The sequence below is a fragment of the Xyrauchen texanus genome, chromosome 4 (genome assembly GCF_025860055.1).
Source record: "Xyrauchen texanus isolate HMW12.3.18 chromosome 4, RBS_HiC_50CHRs, whole genome shotgun sequence".
Lineage (NCBI taxonomy): Eukaryota > Metazoa > Chordata > Actinopteri > Cypriniformes > Catostomidae > Xyrauchen > Xyrauchen texanus.
Window position 1 is genome coordinate 1,926,303 of NC_068279.1, and position 5,000 is coordinate 1,931,302.

Here is a 5,000-nt window from a genome sequence, read left to right on the forward strand (position 1 = left end):
TAGCAGACTGCTAGGCGGTTGCCAAGGTGATCTGGGTGTTTTTGGTGTGTTGCTATGCAGTTGCTATGGAGTTCTGAATGCATTTAGTGTGTTGCCAAGCTGTTTCTAAGGTGTTCTTAGTGTTAAGCAGTTGCAAGGGTGTTCTGAGTGTTTAGTGTGTTGCTAAGGGGTTGCTAGGTTGTTTAAATTTTTTATTGTGTCTTATTTTATTTGTAGGCAGTTGCTATAGTGTTCTCAGTGTTTGTATCAGTCATTGCGGAGGAGTTTTCAAGTTTTGTGTGTGTGTTGCTAAGCAGTTGCTAGGGTGTTTTTTGTTTGTTAAACAGTTGCAAAGGTGTTCTGAGTGTTTAGTGTGTTGCTGTGTGGTTACTAGAGTGTTCTGAATGTTTAAGTGGGTTGTTAAGCGATTATGAGGGAGTTTTGTGTGTTTAATGTGTTGCTATGTGGCTTCTTGTGTGTTCTAGGTGTTTAGTGTATGCAGTTGCTACGTGTGTGTTGTTAAGTGGTTGCTATGGTGTTTTTTAGTGTGTTAAGCATTCACAAGGGTGTTTTGAGTGTTTTTAGTGTTGCTAAGAGGTTGCTAGGGAGTTCAAATTGTTTTTGTTGTGTTGCTTAGCGATTGCAAGGGAGTTTTGAGTGTTTGTGTGTTGTTAAGGGGTTTCTAGGGTGTTTTTAGTATGTTAAGCATTTGCAAGGGTGTTCTGAGTGTTTTAGTGTGTTGCTAAGTGGTTGCTAGGTTGTTCTAATTTTTTATTGTGTTTTATTTTATTTGTAGGCAGTTGCTATAGTGTTCTGAGTGTTTATATTTAGCTAAGTCATTGCAGAGGAGTTTTCAAGTTTTGTGTGTGTGTTGCTATGCAGTTGCTAGGGTGTTTTTTGTTTGTTAAACAGTTGCAAGGGTGTTTAGTGTGTTTCTGTGTGGTTACAAGAGTGTTCTGAATGTCTTAGTGTGTTGCTTAGCATTTACGAGGGAGTTTTGAGTGTTTGGTGCGTTGCTATGTGGCTTCTAGTGTTTTTTGGGAGTGTAGTATATGCAGTTGCTATGGTGTTGTGAGTGTTTGTATGTTGATAAATGGTTGCTATGGTGTTTCATAGTGTGTTAAGGTGTTCTGAGTATTTTAGTGTGTTGCTGTGCGGTTACTAGTGTTATGAATGTTTTAGTGTTTTGCTAAGCGATTATGAGGGAGTTTTGAGTGTTTGGTGTGTTGCTATGTGGTTGTTTGGGTGTTCTTGGTGTTTAGTGTATGCAGTTGGTACAGAGTGTTTGTGTGTTGTTAAGCGGTTGCTCGGGTGTTTTTAGTGTGTTAAGCATTTGCAAGGGTGTTCTGAGTATTTTTATTGTGTTACTAAGTGGTTGCTAGGGTGTTTTTTTATTTTGTATTGTGTTGCTACTGGATGAAGTTGCTATGGTGTTGTGAGTGTTTGTGTGTAGCTAATTCAATGCTTGGTGTTTTTTTTTGCGTGTGTGTATGTGTGTGTTGCTAAGCAGTTGCTAGGGTGTTAAGGATTTGCAAGGGTGTTCTGAGTGTTTGAAATGTGTTGCTATGAATGTTTTTTGTGTGTTTCTATGTGGTTGCTAGCATGTTCTGAATGTTTTCTGTGTCACTATGTAATTGCTACAGTATTCTGAGTGTTTGTGTGTTAAGTGGTTGCTAAGGTGTTTTTACTGTGTTGCTATGCAGTTGCTGGGGTGTTCTGAATATTGCCACTGTGTTGCCAAGTGGTTGCTAGTGTGTTCTGAATGTTTCCTGTGTGTTTCTATACAGTTGCTAAGGTGTTCTGAGTGTTGTAGTGCTTTGCTATGCAGTTGCTAAGGTGTCCTGAATGTTTTTAGTACGTTGCTTTTGCAGCTGCTAGTGTTCTGAGTGGCTGCTATAGCGTTGTTGTGGGTGGTCTCTAGATATGACCGGAGTCCCTCTTTCAATGTAAGTCTATGGGGTTTTTTCCCAGTTTTTTTTTTTCTGTCCTATGCAGAAATTGTAAGTGTGATGTATTAGTAAAATAACAGCACACCTCTACTCAACAACACACAAGATTTGAGGGATCATTCATGTCTGGAGCACAAACGCTGCAGGAGGACTTGCACACTGAACGTTTAATACTTAATGTTGGAAGTTTGTTTAAATCTCTATGAGCAATAGTACCGATGCTGGACTTGGTAAACACCACTAATGAACCCAGAGATAAAAAATAAAAAAGATTGCAGAAGAGAAAGAATATAGAAGTGTGTGTGTGTGTTAGAGCTGTATATATATATATATTTAGAAGAGATTTTTTGTCTCCGCAACAACAGCTGGAGTTGATTAGAGCTGTCAGACCTAAAATAAACTGTGAGGGCGGGCAAGCGGTCGGTTGATGACTGAGTCTGCAGCCTGACTGGTGCACCACAGCCGTCTGGCAGTCCGTCAGGGGCCCGGAGCCCAGCGGCACAGACTGGTATTCCCCTACCCAGCAGTGTGAGCACCACACCCTGCCGTAACGCCCCAAACAACCACCTGTAAAAAACTGCAAACTGATCTCCATGTCATTTCATTGCTTTCTATGAGAAACACTTGAGATTTCGTCTGGGTTTTCATCGACATCAGGGGGTTTCCGAGCATGTAACATGTCTGAAGTGTGTTCGCTCGGTCAGGTACACATGCAAGCTGGACCAGGTGCTCCTCAGCAGACTTAAAAAACACTGTTGCCACGGCGCAGAGAGGATGACGTCATCTTTGAAGCCATAGAAACCACACACACACACACACACACATACGTACGCACAGTGACTCAAACTTTTCCTTCTACTCAGCCAGATTTTGGAGAAATGAGGAGAGAGAGAGACCGGAGTGATGTATGATGTGGTAAGAGCGATTCAGTCTTAAAGGGACAGTTCACCCAGAAATGTCTTTGGTTAAAGTCCGGTTTATACATCTGCATCACACTTACGCCGTAGACTAGGGTAGCACTGCATGTTATATTGCGATATAAAGTTTACGGATTGACCCCGTTGACTTCCATTGTAAGTGTCTCATTGGAACAGAGGTTTTTGCTTTTAGGGACGAGTCAAAATGCATTTTTGTGGAAATCAACATTATTCCACAAATGCTGTCTACTGAGCTGAACTCGTACTGAACCCGGAATATTGCTTTAAAGCTGAGAGCTGACTTTACAATGAATATAGGCAATATAACTTATATAAATATGATTGTTTACAACACAGTCAAACATCACACAGATCGGAGCGTTCAATATTTGTACAATACAACAAATATTGTGTCACTCGCACACCAAATATATCGTCTGACTACGGCATCGGTATAAATTGGCCTTAGTTCACCCTCATGTCATTCTGAACCCATAAAAGAATGTCAGATGTAAATGATGACAGAATTCTCATTTTTGGGGGTTCTGTCTCTTTAACTCAGGGTACAGCGAAGTGTGTTCGCTGCCACTAAACACACACAGACACACACACATACACACACTTCACACATTCTCACACACATACACACACACACACACACACACACACACACACACACACACTCACACACACACACACACACACATCAGAGGGTGAGAAGTCAGACAGCAGTAAATATGAACCCTGACATTTGACCTCACCACACACACACTGAATGATTCTCCAGATGTTCTCATAAAGTCTGTGTGGTTCTGGTTCTGACTGTCTGATCCTGGTCTCCCACAGTCACTAAAGTCAGGAAGTTTTCATTGTGTTATCTGATCCTGAAACAGTTAATAACGTGATAAATACAGTAAAATAACCTGCAGCTGTGGAAACTCGATCTCTCGCTCGTCAGTACAGACAATTACGTGCACAATCTTACACCAATTAGGTTTAATAAGTCGACAACTTACTGGGTTTCCTTTATCGAGGAAAAGTCAAAAACGGCTTTGGAATAAACCATCCAGCATGCACAGACCTTTCCCATTATCCCGTAACACAAACCGGCTTATCCGATGCATGCTAATGTTGTGTGCGTGCTAGTGTTGTGTGCATGCTAATGTCGTGTGCGTGCTAGTGTTGTGTGCATGCTAATGTTGTGTGCGTGCTAGTGTTGTGTGCGTGCTAATGTTGTGTGCGTGCTAATGTTGTGTGCGTGCTAATGTTGTGTGCGTGATAATGTTGTGTGCGTGCTAGTGTTGTGTGCATGCTAGTGTTGTGTGCATGCTAATGTTGTGTGCGTGCTAGTGTCGTGTGCGTGCTAGTGTCGTGTGCGTGCTAGTGTTGTGTGCGTGCGTGCTAGTGTTGTGTGCGTGCTAGTGTGGTGTGCGTGCTAATGTCGTGTGCGTGCTAGTGTCGTGTGCGTGCTAGTGTTGTGTGCGTGCGTGCTAGTGTTGTGTGCGTGCTAGTGTGTGTGTGCGTGCTAATGTCGTGTGCGTGCTAGTGTTGTGTGCGTGCTAGTGTCGTGTGCGTGCTAGTGTTGTGTGCGTGCTAGTGTTGTGTGCGTGCTAGTGTCGTGTGCCTGCTAGTATCATGTGCGTGCTAGTGTTGTGTGCGTGCGTGCTAGTGTTGTGTGCGTGCTAGTGTGGTGTGCGTGCTAATGTCGTGTGCGTGCTAGTGTTGTGTGCGTGCTAGTGTGGTGTGCGTGCTAGTGTCGTGTGCGTGCTAGTGTTGTGTGCGTGCGTGCTAGTGTTGTGTGCGTGCTAGTGTGGTGTGCGTGCTAATGTCGTGTGCGTGCTAGTGTTGTGTGCGTGCTAGTGTCGTGTGCCTGCTAGTATCATGTGCGTGCTAGTGTTGTGTGCGTGCTAGTGTTGTGTGCGTGCTAATGTCGTGTGCGTGCTAGTGTCGTGTGCGTGCTAATATCGTGTGCGTGCTAGTGTTGTGTGCGTGCTAGTGTCGTGTGCGTGCTAGTGTCGTGTGCCTGCTAATATCGTGTGCGTGCTAGTGTTGTGTGCGTGCTAATATCGTGTGCGTGCTAGTGTCGTGTGCGTGCTAATATCGTGTGCGTGCTAGTGTTGTGTGCGTGCTAGTGTCGTGTGCCTGCTAATATCGT

At 43.6% G+C, this 5,000-nt stretch overlaps 1 protein-coding gene across 5 annotated transcripts in view; it reads right to left on the minus strand.

Annotated features, from left to right (window-relative positions):
- LOC127642981 (dynamin-1-like) overlaps positions 1 to 5,000 on the minus strand; it is a 94,068-nt gene that overhangs the window by 27,883 nt on the left and 61,185 nt on the right. The window lies entirely within an intron of this gene.